The 22899-nt window shown below is 47.1% G+C and overlaps 1 long non-coding RNA gene across 1 annotated transcript in view; it reads left to right on the top strand.

Annotated features, from left to right (window-relative positions):
• Window positions 1-21730, top strand: part of LOC137215129 (uncharacterized) — a 230257-nt gene extending 208527 nt beyond the window's left edge. Inside the window, exon 4 of the long non-coding RNA XR_010939167.1 lies at window positions 21613-21730. This is a non-coding gene — a long non-coding RNA (uncharacterized lncRNA). The remainder of the gene's footprint in view (window positions 1-21612) is intronic.
• Window positions 21731-22899: the final 1169 nt, after the last annotated feature.

Raw genomic sequence — 22899 nt, forward strand, 5'->3', positions numbered from 1 at the left:
AGGCCCCAAGGAGGCATGAGAGTTGAAGTGCTACATCAGAGAATGCTGACTGAAGTCAGGAGTAAAGAAGACCCAAGAACGTGGGCTCTCCTCATCGCCAACCGTAAAGGACCATCTACAGGCTGGAATTTTGGCAGCAAAGGCAGTTTCAGCATTTGTGTGTCATTTCTCTGACTCAGTGTTTTTATATGTTGCGTCCTGTTTATTAAGTTCTATTCCGATAACTTTGTGGTGAGAGCATTGGCAGGCATGCCTGTCTCATATTTCATGTGGTCACAGGAGGACTAGGTGGAGTGTGTATGGAAGGGAGGATATACCAAGAAAAGGCATTAATCGTTGAAACAGATTACTAGGGGAGTACATGGGAAGATGCACTGACACAGCAACTACACACAGACATCTATTCAGAGAGAACCTGAGGCTGCCTGATTTTAAAAAAAAACACTGGTGTAGAATTCAGAGCTGGGAGACAGTGAACTGGAAGACTTCTAGGAAGAGGTGATTCTTGACTGAGCCTTGAAGGATGGATGGATTTTCTTTGGATGTATGGAAAGAGAAGGGATGGTATTCCCAGATGGGGAACATAATTTTTGAAGCAAAATTGTAGTAAATGAATACTTATTCAGACTCTACTATGGCTCAAGCACAGTGCTGGTCAGTTTCTACTTGATCTCATTTAAGCACTAAGCTCATGCTCTGGGACACATTTTTAAGTCTGGCCTGTGGATCAATATTGTACCAATATTTAATTCACAAATATTTATTGAGCACCTACTATGGGGCGAGAGTTTTCTCCATACCACGTAATAATGACACATTTTGCATATTCACTTATTTAATCAACAAATATTTACTTAGTTTCCACTAAATGCTTAGAACACATCAGAGAACAAAATAATGATTCATATCCTCTTGAAATTTACTTTTTAGTAGGCGGTGAGGCAGAACAATAAACAATAGATATGACAAATAAGTGAGTAATATAGTAAATTAGAAGATGATAAATGCTATAAAATGTTGTATATTGAAAAAAGGATTAAACATACTGGGGTTGGTCTGCAATTTTACATAGGATAGTCAGTGATGCCTGGTGAAGGAGTGAGCCCTGCAGATATCTGACGGATTACAAACCAGGCAGGAGGAGTAGCTAGTGCAAAGGCCCTGAGGTGAGAACATGTCTGGTACATGTGAAGAATGGTAAGGAGGCTGGTATGGCTGGCTACGAGTGAGTGAGGAGGAGGGTGGAGGTGGTGAGGCCAAGGGTAAAGAAGGAGAGGTCAGAGTGTGTAGGGCTTTGTAGCCATTGTAAAGAATGTAACTTTACAAATTAAAAACTTACAATAGATTCACAAAACCCAAAAAGAAAGGAACTCAAGAATACTACAAAAGAAAATCATCAAACCACCAAAGGAAAAACCAAAAAAAGAAGATAGGAACAAAGAAGAGCTAGAAAAACAACTGGAAAATGAGGATTAAAATGGCAATAAGTACATACCTATCAATAATTACTTTAACTGTCAATGGACTAAATACTCTGATCAAAAGAATGTGGTTTTGGACTTCCCTGGTGGTGAAGTGGTTAAGAATCTGCCTGCCAATGCAGAGGACACGAGTTCGAGCCCTGGTCTGGGAAGATCCCACAAGCCGCGGAGCAACTAAGCCAGTGCGCCACAACTACTGAGCCTGCGCTCTAGAGCCCGTGAGCCACAACTACTGAAACCCATGCACCTAGAGCCCATGCTCTGCAACAAGAGAAGCCACCACAATGAGAAGCCCACGCACTGCAACGAAGAGTAGCCGCCGCTCGCCGCAGCTAGAGAAAGCCCGCGCGCAGCAACGAAGACCCAACGCATACAAAAAGAAAGGAAGGAAGGAAGGAAGAAAGAAAGAAAGAAAGAAAAAGAATGTGGTTTTAATGAGGAGATAGGAGCCCTTGCGGGGCTTTGAGCAGAAGAATCACCTAATCTGCTTGACATTGTAACAGAATCCCTCTGGCTGCTGTGTTGCAGTGGTTCAGGTGAGAGATGGTGGTGGCTTGGACCAGGATAGTAGCAGTGGAGGTGAAGGAAATGATCAGATTCTTGATATATGTCTATATCCCATAAGTGTATAGGTAATATATGTATATAAACAGCTTTATTGAGATATCAATATAATTCATATACCATTTAATTTACCCATTTAAAGTGTACGATTCAAGAAAGACAAGGTTTTTGAACTGGGCAACCGGAAACATGGAATTGGCATCTATTACAGTGGAGGGGGAGCTGTAGTTTAGTTTGGGATGTGTTAAATCTACAGTTGCCAATGCCAGTTAAATCTGCAGTTGCCAATGCCAGAAACCCGGGAATTATCCCTGACTCCTCCCGTTCCCTTACCACCCCCAAACCCTATATGTGATCCATCAGCAAGTTGGATCACTTCACTCTCCAAAATATATCTTGAATAAGTCCATGGAAGTAACACACAGCATGAAGAGAGTCTGTTGTAGGGGGTCAGAAAGGTCTGGGACAGCTTCCCTGCAGAAGTGACACTTGGGGTGAGGCCTGAAGGATGTGTCAGAGAGAAATGGGCAAAGAAGGGAAGGTAGCAGGTGCCAGGCAGAGGGAACACACGTGCAGAGAGACAGGGAGAAGGCAGTGTGTCTGGAGCCGAGCACAGGAGAGCTTGGCGTAGGATGAGGCTGGAGAGGCGACTATTGAAAACATTGCTTGGGCAGGATCTGGGGGTCCCCAGTTGGTCAGACATTGGTCCTTTGGTTGCTGGATTGTGGGGAATTCTGATAGTGTCCTGGGGGAGGAGCCAGGTTGGCAGGGGACGCTTGGGGTGCGGATGCTGGTGCTCGGGATGAGGAAGTATTCCAATATTTAAACAAGCTTTATGGCCATGCAGGTATGTTCCAGCTGACTACCAGGGCTAGGGTGGAGATGGGCAGGGGCCCAACCAGGAGGACTTAGAGGGCACACAGAGAGTTTTGCTTGCATCCTGACAATATTGGGGAGCCACTGCTGGGGCTGAGAGACAGGACACAAGCGGGTTTTACCAGGACCTGGGTGAGGGTAGTGAGGCATTGCCATGGGCACAGAATTTAAGTGGAGGCCCAAAATCAGTAACTAAGATAACTAATAATGCAATATTTTAAAATTTAAAGGTAATGCAAAATATCTACTGTACATGAAATACCAAAATTTTTAATAAAGACATCTAACGCTGTATTTATACAATGTGACTTCCTTCACCTCAGTCCAATCCTCGCCCTGTCAGAGACTGTCTTTATGTAAATTTTTGATATTTTGCTCATTGTGGACTTTTTTTGCATTAATTTGGATTTTTAATCACACAAAAGTATTATTTATCTTGATTGCTGAGTAATTTTGATGCCGCCATAAATATTGTGCCTCACCCTAGTCCCAGCCCTGACTTTGAGGTGATAACTTGGGCCTGTGGGGAGTGGAGGCCTGTAGGGCTAGGGTGGGCGGGGGAGATGAGTTGAGGTGGGGTTCACGTGAGAGATGCAGCCAGATTGTGTGAATGTGGGCCGGAGGAGATGTGCGGGCAGGCCTGCTGCTCACTCCCCCTTCGGAGTATTCTGAGGAGGGGGCAAGAGGGGGATGCTGTCAGCAGCCCATCTGTCCTACATGCCTGCCAACCAGGCTTATGGGCTAGGCACCCACTTCCCTCAGTGAGTCTGCTGGAAAACCATTTTCCCAGGAGGTGGAAAGTAACTTACGGTTGAACTAGGCCTTGCTTTGGGTCTGATCCAAGATGGTCCCCAGGAGTTGATGGACCCCTATCTGCTCCCTTCCAGTGCCCACTCTGAGCCACTCCCCTCTTCAGTTACAGCCTCCGTGAGCCCTGGTCCCAGCTGTGATTTCTCTCGTGTGGTCTGTACAGAGACCACCAGCCACATGACCTGAGACTGACCCCATGAGCTTGTTGGCCTGCCTGTGTCACTTATGTCTCAGATTGTACCCAGACCTTGATAATAACCTACCTCTGTGCTTCTGCAGGCTGTGGCTGGGAGGTAGATCCTGGATATCCATTACGGGCCTCAAGCTCTAAGGCCATCCCATGATGGAAAGTTGTAGTCAAGTGGGACCTCTGAGTCTTGAGACATGATTGTCAAGACATTGTCAGGTCAGGACCATGTTGTCTCAGGCTCTGAATAAAGAAATAAGAGGGGCAGAGGGCATGGGGGAAAGGCACTGGCTCAGAAGTCAGCATACCTGGGTTCTAGTACTGGCTGCTGGGCTACCTACTTAATGTGACCTTAAACTAATCCTTTTGTCTCTTTGAGCCTCAGCTTCCCGGTCTGACAGATTAGGAAATTAGACTAGAGGGGCCCCGGTGTTTCTGTTACCTGAGCATGTACTAGGTACTGTGGGGGAGCTCAAGAGGAATTTCTGGTCCTGTTCTTGAGGGTAAATCATTAAGCTGGTATATCAGCTATCACCACAATGATGCCGTGTGACAAGTCCACCCCACGCTCAGCCTCAGTGCCTTAACACAACAGTTATTTATCCTCATGCTCTCAGTTCTGCAGGTCAGCTGCCACTCAGCTGGGCTAGCTGGACCCTGGACTCTAGGCTGCAGGTTGGGTACAGGTTCATTCCACATAACTCTCCTCCTCCATGGGCCAGCAGCTACTCCATGGTCACCATGACACAGACAGTAAGCCAAACTGGGCAAGCAGGTGTCCAGCCTCTGCTCAATTCACATCTTCTAATGTCCATTGACCAAAGCAAGTCACATGGCCAATCCCCAAATCAAGAGGTAGGGAAGTTTACTTACCCACCCAGCTATGGCAAAGGTGTGGATGTATAATACTACCACAGGAGAGTGAAGGATTGCGACCAGTAATCCACCTGGCACAGTTGGGGAAGACAAGAGTAACCCAGGGAATATGAAAAGGTGCTACACATCAGGGTGTGGCCAGTCCACCTCTACCTGCTCCTTAGCTGTGAGTCTCCAATCTGCCCAGTGGCACTGGCATCACTAGCCAGCTCAGACTTCAAGGACACCCAGGTCAGGTGTGGGGTGATGGGGTCCTTGGAGCTTCCCATATTGGCGACAGCACTAAGAGGGACTCAGCAGCTGCCTTTAACTGGCTCTTTTGTTTATTCCAGCAGGGATGTGAGCTCACCAGCCTGAGCTTCAGCTTGTTAAGACCATGCCACTGTGCCTTCATTCCCCTGGCAGTCTTTGTATCACACTGTGGAGCTTGGGAATGAAGCCAACAGCAAGTACAAAACTGAGAAGCTTTAAGGGACCAGGTCCTGAAATATCATCAGAACCCCTAGATGCAGCCATACTCGAAGCCATGCCTTCTCAGTTACATGAATCAATAAATTCCTTTTTTGTTTTAAACCAACATTCAAATTGGGTTTTCTGCCACTTGCAACAGCATGAGTGGGCTGGGCTTAATATAAGAGCTTGCCTACCCAAGAGGATCTCACGTGGGAGGGAGGGTGGCAGGTACTTCCCGGGCACAGTGTGATGCGGAGCCTTGCTGCTCAAAGTGTGGTCTTTGCATCAGCAGTATTAGCATCACTTAGAGGCTTATTAGAGATGCAGAATCTTGGGCCCCCGCCCCCAGATCTTCAGAATCAAACTATTCATTTTCATACATTTTAACTAGAGCTCTCTTCATTTGTACATTAAAATTTGAGAAGCATTTGTGTTGGGGATCAGGACAAGCCTCCCCCACCCCCTCCTTTGTGACTGGGTACAGTTTAGCAGTTGACTGGAGTTGGGACCAGGGTTCAAATTCTGGCTTCATTACTTACGAGTGGAAGGGTAATGACAGTTGTGTTTTTAAATATCTCTGAGCCTCAGTTTCTCTTCTGGAGAACAGGGGTAATAACAGTAACTACCTCCCACTGCTTTTGAAAGGAAATCAGTGTATTTAACTCATGGAAAGTGCTTGGCAAAGAGGAAGGGCTCAAAATGCACCAGCTATGATTATTTCCACAATTCTACAGTGGGGCTGCTGTATGTTAAACCCACCTAATAACTTCTGATAGAATGAGACAACAGATGAGAAAACATTTTGGGAATGTTTAAATTAATGAAAAAGTAGTGATTTTTCCAAATTTTAAATAAAGCCATTCACAGGGGTTGTTTCAACTGCGTGTGGTTAGTAGTTGGTTGGTTTTGACCTGTACACCAGGTGAAGAGGCAAAGTGAGGTCACCAAGAGGGGGCAGTGCTCTGAGCTGAGAGTCAAAGGGTCAAAAGGGCCTTGTCTTACAGGGAGAGGGAGGATCAGAGCAGTTGGGCAGGGAGTCCTGGCTGAAGACAGAGCCCAGATAAAACCACTCTGAGCTTTGTCCATGATGAAACAAATCATAGTGACACTGGCTTCTCTGTAGCCCTTTGACCTGCTGGAGTACAAGACTGTTTCTCCAACTCTGTGGCTTCACTTGTTGAACAAACCTCAGAAGAGCTCCAAGTGGGGCTTGAAAGCCTGACACAGCCCAGATCCTCTGTAGGGGAACACAGGGTGGAATTGCCGGAAGCTGGCAAAGGCGATGAAGGAGGGGAGCCCTGCCACCTGGGAGTCATTCAGCCTCTGCAGATAAACACAGCCCAGTGGGACATTTGATTCGAGGTCTGGGGACTTCTGTTATTGATTCTGTGTGTGGCTGAGAGTTGAGCTACCAGTCCAACAGAGACCATTAGCTGAGGTAAGAGTGGGGTAGGAAGGGGCTCCGGCAAGGTGCTGCCAAGGCTCCAGAATGAAGTCTTCCACCTTGTCTTGGAATCCTGGGCATCCTTGATTCCACTCTGGGAATCCACTCTGGGGTAGAGACTGACCTTGGCTTTTGAGATCTGTAGCAGGGGAAGTGGGAAGGGATAAAAGTTTCCTAGATATCTTTAGTGCTCACAGTCAGTCTCTGAAGTATGATCTGTGGATTATAAACGAAGATACTGAGATTGAGAGATGGAGAAACTCCCAACTCTGGCTTCAGGTAAGGAGAGGTGAAGGAGAGAACAGACTGAAAGTCAAGCAGAACTGGGTTCCGATTCCCCTCGTACTATGTGTTTTGTTAGTTCTCTGTGAGATCATGGGCAAATCACCTCTTTGTGCATTCATTTCCTTATCAAAAGATAGGGATAAATACACCTTTTTTGAAGGACTGATGTTAAAATGATCCATGGTAGCACAATTAAAGTATTGATACATAGAGCAGTACATGGGACATAGGAAGGAAGTAAAGATTGTTGCTTATTAGTTCATTTAGAACCTAAAGGTCTAAGGGGATTAACATGGACAGGGTGGTGAATTCAGGAAGGTCCCCTCTGAGGAGGTGATACTTCAATTGAGATAAAAGGGAGGCAGCATTATGAGCATTAAGGGATAAGGGATTCATTACAGGAATTCATTGTAGTCTTATAGTGAGAGGAACCAGGGAAGTGAAGTCTGGAAGGGGAAGGGGAGTTGGAGGATCAGAGAAAGAGCCAGTAACAGTCCTGCAGGCCTGGTGTAGGTGGATAAGTTGAAGCACACCCAAGAAATCAAGCACATCCAACAAGCAAGGTGAGGCCATGAGGGGAGTTCATGGAGAGGGCTTTGAGGTACTGTTGTCTCTGTTCCTCTTCTGCCTCTCTGGGCTTGCAGCCACACATCTGGAGGTGGGCCTTGGGTAGCTGTTGGTCAGCAAGGCCAGCAGTTGGGAAGATAATCTGGACAGAGAGCAGAGTGAGGACAACCTGGGATGCTCCAGCTACCTCTGTGTCTGCCCATCAGCATATCTGACTGCCATGATCTTTTGAAAATAATGGCTGATGCTTCATTTCCTCCTTCCACATCTGGTTCAAGCTCCCAGTCTGGCCAACTCTTTCCCAGAACCATGCAATAGGGAGATTCTGGGAGATGTAGTCCCAGCTTATCCCAGTTGATAGTACATTCCATTCCAATGCTGCTGCACTCGTTACAAGATAGAGAAAACCTGGAGATGAGAAAGTTTGGGATGGGAAAAATCAGGAGTTCTCTCATGGACATGTTTAATTTGAGATGCCTGTTTAAAATGGCCCCCAATATTCCTGTGTCCTTCTGTTCATGCCCTGAGTAATCCTTTCCCCTTGAGTGTGGTCTGAATTTAGTGACTCACTTCCAGCAAACAGAATTGGGGAGAGGTGGTGGAAGGTCCCTTTTGTGATTGATGACAAAAAGACCATGGTTTCTGTGTTGGGTACTCTTTCTTATTCTCCTGCTCACTTTCTGTGAAGCAAGGCAGCCACCGTGCTGTGGGCAGTCTACAGAGAGGTTCTCATGGCAAGGAACTGAGGGAGACACCTGGTCAACAGCCAGTGAGAGACAGGGGCTCTCAGTCCAGTGACCTGCAAGGAACTGAATCCTGCCCACAGCCACAAGAGTGAGCTTGGAAGAAGGTCCTCTCTTAATCACACCTTCAGATGAGACCACAGCCCCAGCCAACAGCCTGACTACAACCTCATGAGAGAACCTGAGCCAGAGGCACCCAGATAAGTGGCACACAGATTCCTCACTCACAAAAACTATGAGGCAATACATCTTTATTGTTTTATGCTGCTAAATTTGGGGATAGGTTTGTTACTTGGCAATAGAGAACTAATACACTCAAGTGGATACTTGTGCTTAGAGCTTAAGGGAGAGGTCAAGGGTGGACATATATATTTAGGAACCATTAGCGTTTGATGGCATTTGAAGCCATGGAACTGAGTAATATTATTTAAGTAGAAACAGTAGCCCGAGAAGAGCAAAGTTCTGAAGAGTGAACCTTGGGGCTTCCCAACATTCAGAGGTTGAGTAAATGAGAGAGATTCAGCAAAGCCAGTGGGCACAAAGTGGCTAAGGTGAAAGAGGAAAGACAGAAGTGTGTGGTGTTGAGAGTCAAGATAAGGTCATGTGTCAAGGGGGTGGTTGGGGTCAAGGCTGCTGATAGGTCAGTCAAGGTGAAGACAGGAGTGCCCTTTGGCTTTGACCACATGGAGTTGGTTGGTGACCTGGACAAGAGCAGTTTGAGCCAAGTGGAAGCCCACCTGGAGAGGACTGAGGAAAGCGTGGAGGGGAGGTGATTTGTGTGCTTGGCTGTGTAGCATGAGGCATGCCCGGAGAAATACGGACTTTCCCTTTCAGTTCCAGTATAACAGTGTTTGCTTTTCTATGTGGTCCCTGGCCTTCGGAGGTGGCTAGCAGGAGAAGGAGGCCGGACAGAATGAAGGGTGGCTTTCGGGAACAGGACACGGCTGGGGCAAGTTTGGTGGCAGAGCCAAGGAGCTCAAGTTAAGACAGTTTCTTTGTATGTCCTGAGCTAGAATCTACCTTTCAGTCATTCAACAAACACTCACTGTGTGCCAGGACTCTGCCAGACTGGGGTGACCTGTCATCAGGTCAGATATCACCCCAAAGGGAGAGGATTCAAGGTCTAGGGGAGGCAGACTTTTAAGTAAACATCATAGGACCTTCCGATTAGTTAAGTGTAACAGAGGTGTGTCCTGTGCTATGGGCAACCAAGGGAAGGAGGGCCTGAGTCTTGCAAATGAAGACCTCCTGGAGGAGGTGGCCCTGAAGCAGAGCCTGAAAGACTGAGTGGCTAGTACTGTGCCAGGGCCCTTCTCTCTCCTCCCCTCCAGCCCTACTTGCTCTCTTTCCTTTTCTAACTCCTCCCCCTTCCCCTCTTTCTTGCCTTCTCCCCCTCCTCCTTCCCTGGCCCATGATGAAAGGCCTTCCTGGCCTCCCAGCTGATGAATTATGCATGCCCTTCAGCAGTGTGCCTGGCATCCAATTAGGACCTGGCCAGGTTGATAACAGAGACAGATTAAAATGTAATTCATTGAGGTTGACATTTAAGCCCCAGTGTGAATGGCAGGGAAGAAAAGCAGTGCTCTCCCAGAACCTTGGGGTAGGGGCTCTCAGATACCTGCACTTGCTTAACTCAAGCCGGTTTAGCATGCGGGCTGGGCCTTCTGCTGCACCACTGGTCTGGGGAAGAGTCCACAGCAGGCTTTGAGCTAAAGCAGTTTTTTTTTTTAACCTTTTATTTGGAAATAATTTGAGATTTACACAGGAGTTGTGACGATAGTACAGAGAGTTCCCATATACCCTTCACTGAGATTTCCCTAATGTTAACATCTTATGTAACTATGGTATAATGATCAAAACTAAGAAATTAACATGGGTACAATACCATTAACTAAACTACTGATGTTTTTTGGATTTCAGCCAATTTCCTACTAATGTCCTTTTTCTGTTCTAGGATCCAATCAAGGATCCCAATCGCAAAACAGGCTGCTGTGGCCTTGCCTCTACAGGGACAGCATCTCTCCCCACACCCCAGACCAGTGGTTCTCAAACTTTAGAGTCCAGAGTGTTACCAGGGATTTTCCTTAAAAGGCACATTCTTCCCTAGAATCTTGATTCAGTAAAACTTGGGTAGAACCCTGGCATCTGTATTTTTAACAAGCATCCCAGGCAATGGAGAACTGCTGGCCCTGACCAGCACTCCAAGCAAAGCCAGGTGGGTTCCTAGTTCTTTGGCAAGTCATTGTCCACCAGCAGGTTTCCCTCATCCCAGCTCAGCCCTAGGACAGAGCAGGGTTACCCCTACCCATCACTTATTGCCAGATCCTGAGGGGGAGGAGAGCTGGGCTAATAAGCTGGCCAGGGCAAAACCCCAGGGAAGCCCTGCTTGGAGAGGAGAGGAAATAACTTTTATCTGTCAGTCACAGATGTATATATGTTTTCTCATTTAATTTGCAAAATAACTCCTGTAAGTAGATACTATTTTTCCCATTGTATAGATGAGAAAACTTAACACTAGTGATATTCAGTGTAGGGTTGCCAGGTATAGCACATAAAATTATAGGAGGCCCAGTTAAAGTTGAACCTCAGATAATACAATACCGGTGACACACTAATCTTAAAAAATAATTATTGTTCATCTGAAATTCGTATTTCACTGGGTCCCCTGTATTTTATCTTGCAACCCTAAGTGATATGCTTTGGTTACAGAGCTGGTAAGTAGGCCTCGACCCAAATCTGCCTCGATGTCTGTAGCATGGCATACCCTGTGCCTACCTGCTCGGTGCCAGCCTCACCTGCTGGACCACAAGCAACAGGAGGTGGGGACCATGTGTATAGGTCCCCTGCTTATCTACAGGGCTTGGCACAATATGGCAGTAGGTGCTTAATAAATATTTGTTGAATTAATGAATGCACAAATGCACTTACTACTCTCTTTGTACAAAAGAAAGCTGCAAATGATGGTGATTAAATGGAAAGGCTAAGCTGGTGAGGGGTGGGGTGACAAACTTGCCAACAGGAATGCAAGAGGAGTTCGAGGGTCCGAGGTCTCATGTCCACACCTGGGAACCCCAGCCCTTGCACCCCGAGCAAGGGCAAAGAGCCAACTCTTCTCATTTCAATCTCTCAGGGCCTCTGCCTTCCCAACTGGGAAATGGGATTGGGTCCCTTGCAGCGCTAAGCTTCTGTGATTCTATGGTTTTTCTTCCTAACTCCACCCTCCTGAGCAGGGAAAGAATATGACCAAATTACAGGGTTTGCTCTCAACTATGGTATCTACCTCCCACACCACTATTTCCTCGTGCTCCTCTTCTTCCTCTCCCTCATCCTCCTCCATGACAATTTTCTAAGCACCCCTGTGGTGCCTGGCCTTGAGTTCCTTCCTAGAATACTCCCTTCCACACCGTCAGACCAAATCAGAAGCCCAGAGAGACCCAGCACAGCACAGTTCTTTGCAGACAAGGGAAGATGTTGGGAGCACATTGTATCTTTTAAAATAGACCCGTTGTCGTCGGAATGTATTTTTAGCTGTGGGAGAGATTGGCATGCTCTCAGTGCCACCATCTGCCAAAGGCAGTTGCTAGGCAACTGATACTGACGACAGCAAGGGGATGACTTCATGGAGGATCTGGGGACCCTTATGGCCCAATCCCTCTCCACTGTCTAATTCCTGCATGCCGACAGCGAGACCCAAGGGAACCAGCATCCCTCCTTCTGGGAGAGGGCAGGGAGCTGGTTTAAGGCCTGTGAGTTGAGCACAGAGGATGCTGTTCATGTAACAAGGGATACTGGGCCATCACTGCCACCTTGATTGGTAAATTTTCTATTTAGAAACTTTAGATACTACTGTGGTTTAAGGCTGGGCTCTGGACTCAGTGAGTCCAAAGGATACACATCCCTCTCCCCAGCTGCCCCATAGGCACTGGTCTGAATCAGAGCAGGAGCTGTTTGGAAGTTGCCAGCCCAGAGCAGGCTTTATGGATCAGGCAGCCAGCTGGTAGCCAGGACCCCTTGGTTCTGGCTCAATTCTGCTTTTTGCTCTCTAGGTGATTTGTGGTGAGTCTCTGCCTTTTTCTGGCCCCCAATTTTGTCACCTTCAAAGTAAGGATATGGAACCAAATAAAATGCATTTCTAGGGATAAAAAGCAGAATAACCACAGAGGAGAAAAAAGCCAGTCAGACCTGGGTTCAGATCCTGACTTTGCCCCTTACTGCTCCTGTGTGACTTCAGGTAAGATACTGAACTCCTCAGTTTCTCAATCTGTAAATGACAACAGTGACACTCATTGTATTATACAGATTCAACAAAGCAGCACATGGAAGATAAGCAGAGCACCTTTATTTTGGAGTCCAGTAAATCGTTAGGTATTTTTTCATTTCTGTAGCAGAGACTATATAAGGTGCCCACTGCAACCATTTCTCCTATCCAGAGTAATATTTTAAGCTGGGCACATTTCCAGCCTCCCTTGCAGCTAAGTTGTCACTAAGGACACATGAAAAGAAGGGATGGGTACAACTTCTACCTCACTCACTTGTAGCAAATTGCTTCCCTGGTTGTCCTCTCTTTTCCTTCCTACAAGCCAGGGCATGGATATGCCCGTGACACCTCTTTGACTATGCAGAGCAGGACAACATGCTGGGGTTGGGGAGGGGTGGCAGAACAACAAATTGGAAGGAACCTGGATCCCTGTATTAAGAATAGGACTGAATGCATGTGGTTTGCTTCGGAGGGCTCAGGCACTGCAGGTGAGTAGGGAGGTGACAAAGGGAAGAGAAGGCAGCCAATAAAGGCCAACTACCACAGTGGATGACCAGGGCTTAATTCCATGGGGAAGTTCTGAAAAACAGTGTAAAACTCAGCCTTCAGAGCTAGCCAAGCGTAAGGGAACTGGGCAATGTTTATCCCCACACCCATCAGTCTCAGGGTGGTGGAGCGGGGGGGATTAGTTCCCAGGCACTTCCCAGTCTTCTCTGTGTTGGTGGGTAGAGTGAATGTCAGCAGCCCGAAAGCAGCCCTCTGTCAAAGATGCAGGTGCTGGCATTGGAAGCCAAGCTGGTGGGCATGGGCCCGGTAAAGGGACCTGAGGGAATGTGAGCCCAGCACCAGCAGCATCAGCTATGGTTCTTCAGAAAGAGAAATAAACTCCTGTGTTCTTCAAGTCACTATATATTGAGGATTCTTTTGCAGCATAACTTTTACCCTAATTTAATTTCTGAATGCTGTGTATATGGGAAGTTTTGGTTTTATGTAATCTCGCCAAGCTCCTGGACTCCATGTGATACTCATGGAGGTTATGTCATGGTTGAGGAAACAAGGTTCATGCTAAGGAGCAGACGTGTCTCGACAGAGCATACCTCACTTGGTATTTCTGGGGCTCAGGTACTACATGGTGTAGGCCCTCAGAGAAGGGACAGATGAGTGTGGACAGGCATAGTCAGAGAAGCTGAAACTTTACCTGCCAGAGACGACTTGGAGAGATGAGGTGGAGGGCTTCCTCACTGAGGCATGGGGTAGCTCCTCTGGCAGGTGTGGGGTAAGCAGGTACCTTGGCTCACGTGACTGTAGTGTGTGGTCTTGGGCTGGTAGATGTTGGATTTAGTTGCATTGTGCATTTAGAGGAGTGGGCTGCAGGGTGCCTTTTAGCTGAGAGTGACTTGGTAGAGGGGGCCCAGCTGCAGGGCACATGGCTATTGCTCCCTGTATTCTGAGGTGGGGAAGCTGGTGGCAGGTGCCCCCCATCCCACGCCTGATGCCACTGCTGTCCAGCTGGCGTGTCAGAGCTCACTGAGGCTGTCGCCTGCCCACAGTGAGGGAGCAGAGGTGAGGGTCCTGTAGTGCACTGGGTGACGAGCGGAGGCTGGGCACTCATGTGGGCAGCGTGTCCCACCATCTCAGCACACAGAAAGCCCTCAAACTGTCTTGGAAGGCAGAGCTGGGGGCCCCTTAGAGATCATCTATTCTAGCCTCTCATTTTGAGGATGATGGCGCTGAGCCCAGAGAAGGGAATGAACTTCCAAGGCCAGCAGAGTAACCTGAATCCAGATTTCTTGACTTCCCAGGATGGGGGAATGCAGCTGACATAAAGATAGGGGGTGCATGCCTCAAATCTCCTGCCAGCCACCTCTGAGCCGTTTGCTCCACCTGTAAGACCCTTTTACTTATTCATGAATCTCAGAACTGAAGAGAACTCAAGAGATGATCAGATCAGGTCCCTCAGTCTCCAGGCATGTGTGCATCCTCAGCTATAGCAGCTGGCTTGAGGTCACCTTTCTCTGCCCTTCAGACACCAGAGCTCCTCTCTGCCACCTCTGTGTGTTCCACCACAGTGGTCTGCCAGTTCTCCCTGGTGTCTTACTGCAGTCATTCCTGTTTCACATTTGGTTTGATTTATTTTAACCTCTAGATACAGGTTGGCTTTGCTGCATTATGCATTATGACGGTGAGGAGTGGGTTGGAATCAGTGAATTCGCCCTCATTCTCTGTCCTATTTCTATGGGAAAGGGGGTGGAGGGAAGGCTCCAGCCCTCCACCCCCCGCCCCCATGGATTGAGGACAAGTACATGAGAATGAGACTGTCTACCCAGGCTCCCCAAGTCCTAGTCAACCCCAAGGCTCTGGAGGGAAGAGTGAATGCAGTGTCCTTCAGAGGGCAGTGGGCTATACAGCCTTGACCCAAACCCAGGCAAATGAAAGTCGCCCTTTGCTGCTTTGTTACAAATCCCATCACCTCTCCTCCCTCCTCATATCTATAAATGTGGAACATTTTTTTCCCTGTTCTAGATTCTCTTTGCATTTCATTCGCTTTGGGAAAATATGAGCATCTTTCTTTGTTCTCTTTGAGCAGTTTGTGTCTGGAATGGAGAGAAAGAGAAGAACGGGTGTAGCCTTCGTCCCTCAAGGGAGAAGGGGAATCTCTCTGTAGCCAGTGCTAAGTGCCTGTGCCCCATGCGGGTGGGGAGGTGGAGAGGCCTCTGTGGGGCGCCCTGTCGATTTGGGGAAATCAGACTACAAGTCAAGGTGCTTATGGCCAATACAAGATATAAGATGGACTAAACTGTGTGTGTGTGTATGGCGGGGGGCATCCTGAATATACACATAGCAAGAAGGGAAAGATCAGTGTGGACTCTAGTAGTTAGAGAGGGCATTATTGGAACAAGAAGTCTCCAATGGGAGGCTGACAGATAGGATTTGGGCAAGATGAGAAGAGAAGCAGAAACGGGAAGCGCCAGTGTTCAGGGGGAAAGGGGAAGAAAGCAGGGGCCCCGTGCTTGAAGGAGTAGGAACAAGGCTGGAGAGTTAGGGTAATTTCAGGGGTAGATGGACAAGGGCTGTGGGAGGGGGCAAACTGGCAAAGAACCAGGCAGGGCAGGGTGAAGGAGGGACGTTTATCCAAAGCCAAGTCCAGACAGGAGGCCAGCTAGTCAGCACCAGACCTCTGATGGCCTGGGAAGGTTTCATGGGACAGTGGAACATCCGTGTCCATTTTCCAAGAGCTATTCGGGGATGGTGGGTGGGGATGCTCAGTGAGTGGAGCAGAAAGAGGGAGGAGGGGCAGTTCTTGTGGAGTGTGATGTATCTCAAACCCCAGGAGGCCTGGAGATGTCCTCACAAATCCCGCAGACCTTCTACACGGCACATCCATGAAGAACAGGGCTAGATGGCAGGGGCAGGGAGGGAGGCTTGTCGTGTCATCTCTCCCCCTGCCCCCATCCTAGGAATCCATGGGATGAACGAGCCAGCCTTGCCACACTCCGGGGGAGTGTCCTTGTCAAAGCGATGGCAGCAGCCTCACCTGAAAGTAACAATTGTGAAAGCACTTTGTGCAGAAATCTTCTGTCTCCTGCAGTTTCATTCTGAAACAGAATTACCTCTTGCCCACGGGATGGAATTCTCCATTCCTTCCCATAGCATTTGAAGCTCTCAATAACTTGGCCCTGACCTAATATCCTATTCTCATTTCTCATCATTGTTCTGTATCATCATTGTTGTCATCATCACATGAGTAATTAAAATTAACTAGCTTTTATTAAGCATCTATATGTGCCAGGAGTTCTTCTAGGCATTAAAAATGTAATAACATTTCATCTTTTCCACAACCATCTGGGTAGAAACTATTATTCTGTCCATCTCACAGAAGAGGCAGATGAGGCACAAAGAAATGACTTGACCTAAGGTCTCTCCACCAGCATGTGGCTGGACAGTGGAGGCATCAGACACTGAACTTCTTGTGTTCCATGCTTGCCCGTGCCCAGCAGCCTTTCCCCAGGCTGTCCCCCCCGGCCTGGACTGCCTCCCCACCCCTCAGCTTCTCTGCACCTGATGGACAGCCACACAAGACCTACCTGCAAGACCTAGCTTAAAAGTCACCTCTGTGGAAACTCTTCTCCAGCTCCCTGGGGAGCAACTTTCTCTAGGCCTCCCCAGCACACCCTGATTATGATGTCAATCAAATCATGCTTCTGGTTTTTGTTCATGTGCCTGTTATTTCCCTCAAAGGAAGAGACTACTCTTTTTAAAAATGTTTGCATTTTTAAGGAAACGTTTAATTGACATACAGAGGAACTAAAGGAAATACATTTTGTTCAACTTCATGCCTTTCCTCTTCCTCCCCTCCCACCCCCCCAGGTCTGGTATGGAGCAGAGGTGCAATTAATATTCATTAAATGGAGATGTCTTTCTGGCCCCACTCAGCCTTTTTCCGGACCACCCACTTCCCGACTCTTTGCTGTGTGGGAGAATCCAGACATCTTGTACAGCTGCAGCTCAGTGTGTCCCATTTTGGCTGGAATTCAAGGAGCAACTATAGACAAATAAGTATTATTACAACTGCATCAATCAACATCTCTCTCCTCAAATGCTCTCACGAGGAAGCAAGAATGATCTCAGTAAGACGCTGTCTTGTTTAAGCCCAAGTGTCTTTTTTGGTGCCTAGGGAGTGTGTGATCCTTGGAGGGACCCCACCATTGACCGTCTATAACAGAGTGTGTATAGTCTGAGGCTGCACGCCCCTAGAGGCAGACAGTCCTGAATTCAAATCCAGACTGTCACTTCTTCTCTCTGTGAACTTGGACAAGGGTCTTAACTTCACTGAATTTCAATGTTCTCATAGGTCACATGGAATCAATAATACTTCTCGGGGGTGTTGTTGCAATGATTAAATGAAATAGCACATTCAAAGTGTCAAAAGATTTCCCAGGCAATTAATATATAAAAACTTCCCTTTCCTCTTACTTCTCAATTAATTGTTGCGTTCTCTCCTCTGTATTGAGGGTATGGTTTGTAATCACAAAGCTTTGTATCAGCAGCTAGATGGTAAATCCCAACCTTACCTACAGTTTGAAGCCTCTTGCAGAGCACAGAGGAACCAGTATAGAGAAGCTTTCCTGGAGAATCGAGGCTTGGTCTGGGCACAGGAGGAAGAATCACATTTAACATCAGATTTTCAGATCTTTTGTGGGGCACTAAGGTATCCTGGAGAAAAGGAAAACTGGGAATTAGAAGCCCCCAACCACAAAACTCCCCTTGCTTTATGACACCACCTTGGGAACCATCCATGATTTGTCTGCAGGGGAAGTTGCCTGTGTGATGGAGGCCTGGATGCGGGGCTTGGGGACTGCCATGCATGGGCAGGGCAGAACTTTGCTGCTGTAGTAAGAAGAACTTCTTGTCCAGGGCAACTGGTTCACTTGGCAAACTGTTTAGAAAGAAAGCTTATGAAACTTCAGACTCAAGTGACCAGGTGCCTCCATTTGCGTGGAGCTTAGGTATGACAGAATTTGGCATTTTTGGCCAGTCCATTCAATTCAGTTTAATAAAATATCCTGATACCCTCTTTAGGTCAGATGTAGTGGTAGCAGTGGGGATCCAGGGAAGGACAAGATAAATTGCCACTCTTGCAGTGCTCACTGTTTCTAGAATGATGTATGAGGAGGTATGAACTAGAAACATGGGGTGCTAACTTCCGCTTAGGACCAAAGGGAGGCCTGACTTGAGACTTGAAGGATGAGGGATTTGTTGCTATTATGTTGTGTCAGGTGAGTATTTTCACTTTAACAGCCAAGAAAGTGTCATGTAATGGTTAAGGACAGTCAGACATACCTGGGTTCAATCCCAACTCTGTCACTTATTAGCTGTGTTACTGTAGGAAAGTCACTGAATTTTTCTGAGCCTCAGTTTCCTTTTCTGTATAATAGGAATAGTGATAAAAAAACTTCTACTTGAAATGGTTTTTTGTGAAGATTAAGAGAGACAATGCATATAGCACACTTACACAGTGCCTGTGTAATCATCTAGTAGCTGTTGGTGGTGAGAGCATAATTAATTTCCTCTAAGAGGCCTGGGAATGGAGGAGTTATCATCTCAGAGTGAATATACACTTGGTGCTTTATGATCCTCGTCTCTTGGCCTTCTCACATTGTCTACAAAGCTCATAAATTCCCTCCCCACTCTGCCATCAGGAAAGACTGGTTCTACCAGACCTCAATTCAGTTCTTCACTCATCCTGGTGCCCTTCCTCTTCCAGGACTGGTAGGAAATAGGTTAACAGAGAGAAAACACAAGCACAGCCACATTTCATTGCTAGCTTGGACTTTGGCTTCAAATTCCAATGAAACCACAGTAAGTTGGATTGGACCCTTCTCATGATCAAGTCAATCCTTCATCCCATAGAGAAATTAAAGACCGAAACCTCCTATTCTTCAGGGTTTTTTTTTTTTTTTAATTTATTAATTATACCTTCAAGTTTTTTTTAAACAAATGATCTTTTTTTTTTTTTTTCCTCTGGCACGCGGGCCTCTCACTGTTGTGGCCTCTCCCGTTGCAGAGCACAGGCTCCGGACGCGCAAGCTCAGCGGCCATGGCTCACGGGCCCCGCTGCTCCGCGGCATGTGGGATCTTCCCGGACCGGGGCACGAACCCGTGTCCCCTGCATCGGCAGGCGTACTCTCAACCATCTGTGCCACCAGGGAAGCCCCAGGGTTTGTTTTGTTTTGTTTTGTTTTTTTAATTCTCCTCAGTCTCAGCCATGAGAGACCTCACTCTGGGGTGAGTGAGTTCCTTATTTAGCAGGTGCTGTGTTCAAATTATCTCACTATGAGTATAGATTTTTCAATTTCCCCATAGTTTTCTATCAGAAAACTTGTTTCCCCCTGATTTTTCTGTCAGGTTGTACTTTATATATTTTGAAGCTATGTTATTGGGTGTGTACAAGTTCATGGTTACATTAACTTCTTGCTGGATTTTTTTTTTTTTTTTTTTTTTTTTTGCGGTACGCGGGCCTCTCACTGTTGTGGCCTCTCCCGTTGCGGAGCACAGGCTCCGGACGCGCAGGCTCAGCGGCCATGGCTCTCGGGCCCAGCCGCTCCGCGGCATGTGGGATCTTCCCAGACCGGGGCACGAACCCGTGTCCCCTGCATCGGCAGGCGGACTCTCAACCACTGCGCCACCAGGGAAGCCCCCTTGCTGGATTTTTTAATCATAGAGCGTCCATCCTTATCCCTTTCATGGTTTTCAGCATAAATGCCATATTTCTCTACACTTTCACTTTCATTCTTTTAAAATTTTGTTTCAGGTATGTCTTTTATAAACTACATATAGCTAGATTTAAGTCCAATCTGATAACCCCCAACTTTTAATAAGTGGGTTTAAGCCATTTCCATTTATTAAGATTACTGTTAAATTGGTTTTATTTCTGCAGTCTTATTTTATATTTCCTACTTTACATGCTTTTCCTTTTTCCCCCTCTTTTACTGCCTTTGGTTTGATTGTCATTGTTTTCTTTGTTCTCCCCTTCTTCCTTCTTCTGTTAATATGTATTCTCAGATTTGGTGAGGTTGTTGGCTACCTTTCTGTGATGCTGTTTGTGTGTGTGTGAGTTTTTGGTTTTTTTCTCTCTGTGCTCATCACTCTTTAGTTGGCGTGTGTCTGTGTATGTGTGTATGTGCTGCTTTTATTCAGCTCCCTGGGCCCCCAGTTCATATCCAGACCTTATGTTTGTCTGTGTCTGTGTGAAGTTTCATTCTGTATGGATATTGCAAATTTAAGTGACTGAGTTAGCAGATCACAAGTCCTGGTTGCCAGAGTGTCCCATGCCTGTCCAGACCCATCTCAGATAAGCAGTTTAGGATGGGCCACAGCCCCAGACAGGAGAACAGCTTTCCTTAGCTCAGATTCCGGTCTGGGAGCCTGACTTTGGTCTCCTACCTGCATGAAGAGTTCACTGACCCTCCTAGGCTTCAGGAGTTGAACTTGGTTCTTGCTTCAGGTCTGAAAGTACAGTAGGTCTGCAACTTCTCTGTGTACCTTTAAAACAGGTCCTGGTCTAGGGCTCTGTGTCCTAAGGGGTCTTAGTTCAGACTGATGACTAGATAGATGTAAAATGACCCTTCCCCAGGCTGACCCTGTCATAATTGTGAAAGAGGCAGAGTTAGTCTTTGTTGCATTCTCTTCCTTATCTTTCTTTCATCGCTCCTCTCCCATCTTTCCCTCTCCTCCCACTACTTCCATCTTGACCTGGACTCTTCTGGTCTGAAAAACCTGTCTCCTCATCTGAGGGTCTTGAGCTTTACCACCCCTTACCCTCTCTGGCACATTTGTGTTGTAAAGAAGGAATCACCAAGGGTGGCATTTCAGGAACAGGTAAAGATGGAGTTTTGGATGATGCCCTCTATGTTTTCCTGTAAATCAGAGGGTGTGAGGTTGCATCTGGCAAGGACCACACTTTTTTCTCCTGAGTCCCCCTCAAACCCCACTGAGTCCAGGCCTCTGACATCTGTGGATGGTGCCTCTGATAACCCCACTCCATTGTGAATATCTTCTCAGGAAGGTTTAAATAAACAATGATTTCATAGGATGTTAGTCAGAACTAAGAGGTAAAACCAAAGTGATCTATTCTTTCATTTGCCTTCATGTGTCCTATGGAAAGGTCCTCAGGAGGTCAGTTCTGATGGCCAGTGAAGTTGTGCCATCACTTCCCACCTGAGGGTGGAAGACAGCCCCCCTGGGGACTTGGCCAAACTGGACAGAAGGCAGCATGTAAGAAAATTTTCTACTGCCCATTCCATGTCCCGTTGATCCTCACCTCCCAAAGTGTCCAGTCACCATTGTAGAGCTCACATTTCTCATTCCCTGCCACTGGTGCCCTGGTCTGCCAGGTGATGAAGCTTCTGTTTCATTCTAAATAGAGCAGAGGTTGTTGAAAATCTTCCATGGCTTCTGGCAGGTGAAGGATCAAAGTGGTGCTTGGCAGCCACAGGCACAATCAAAAAGGTTAAGATCAAAGGGCATGGGCTCCATCTGAAAGTGAACTCTCCTGTTCCTCATTACAGTCCTCACCAAGGCTCCTATCGTCCTCTGCTGCAAGGAACAAGGATGAGGAATTTGGGCTGCGGCTGGCTGCTGAAGCCACGTGCTGACAGACAATCCCGGAACAGCTGCAATGTCATTGTAAGCCTTGAAATTAAAATAAAATCCATTGATTTATAAGAGGAAAACAGGGTCAACACTAGTGGGGTCAGAAGAACCAATTCTGAAAGCCCTTGGGTTGGCCTAAATCCTACATATAAAATGGGTGGTGGAAGTGTTTGCCATGGAAACCATCAGAGGGAAGCTGAGGGAATCCAGGTCTTGGCAGGTGATTGCAGCCGTTGTTGCTGGCACACAGCACACCAGGGGAAATAACTGAGGCCTCAGTAAATAGGAAATCTGGAGAGGCCAGAGCCTAGGCTCAATGTATTTTGTAAGGGGAAGGCGTCCTCACTGAAGATGGGGAATCTGCTTTCCAAACTGTATGGTCAGCAACTTTGTGTATTTTGTGTCTGTAGGAGTTTATTTTAGCTCTGTGGTGAAGCTTTTTTTTTTTTTTTTTTTAACAAAACTTTGAATAGGGTGCCCACAAGGTATTTGCTTGCTGGCTTTATTTCCCTCCCTACCTGGGTATGGAGAGGTGAGCAGCACTTCCCCTGACTCAAGCAAACCCCTTCCTCTCTTTGTGCCTCAATTTCCCCATCACACAATGAGGATGCGAGATTAAATGAGCACTTCCCAGATGCACTTTTTAGAGAAGTGTTTGAACAAAACTTGGGTGAGGTATTGGGCGGATGGGATTTAAGTGTCCTAGTACTAAGATGACTGTGTGCAGGTTAAATTCAAGTTGGCGTGCAAACTGCCTCGGCTTTTGGCTGCAGAGTGAGGGCAAGCTTGACTCCTGTTCCTCACCCCAAATCTGCACAACTTGGCTTGCTTCTTCCCCCCGGATGTTCTCCAAGGTTCTTCCCAGCTCTGACAGGGAGAGCGCTGCTGTAGGCTATGTGTCCTCAGCCCTCAGAGGTAGCTGTGGCATTGCAATTTCATTTTTCCTGGAGGACAAGTTCCCCTGGACTATTGCAGACCGCTGCACAGGCTTTATTATGGAATGGCGCTGGGCTCCTTCTTTCAGAGTGAAAGCCTCCTTGTCCATCTGAGGCAACGTTCTTATTCCTTGAGAGCAAAGCCTTGTCCCTCCCAATGTGCTTCGTATCCGCCTTTTCTCTCTTGATCAATGTGAGTGAGTATTAATCTCACTTAATTCCCTGCAGCTGGCCTTACTTTGCATGGCTGTTTGGGAATAAGGCTCT

Source organism: Pseudorca crassidens, chromosome 20, assembly GCF_039906515.1.
Source record: "Pseudorca crassidens isolate mPseCra1 chromosome 20, mPseCra1.hap1, whole genome shotgun sequence".
In the NCBI taxonomy this organism is placed as follows: Eukaryota; Metazoa; Chordata; class Mammalia; order Artiodactyla; family Delphinidae; genus Pseudorca; species Pseudorca crassidens.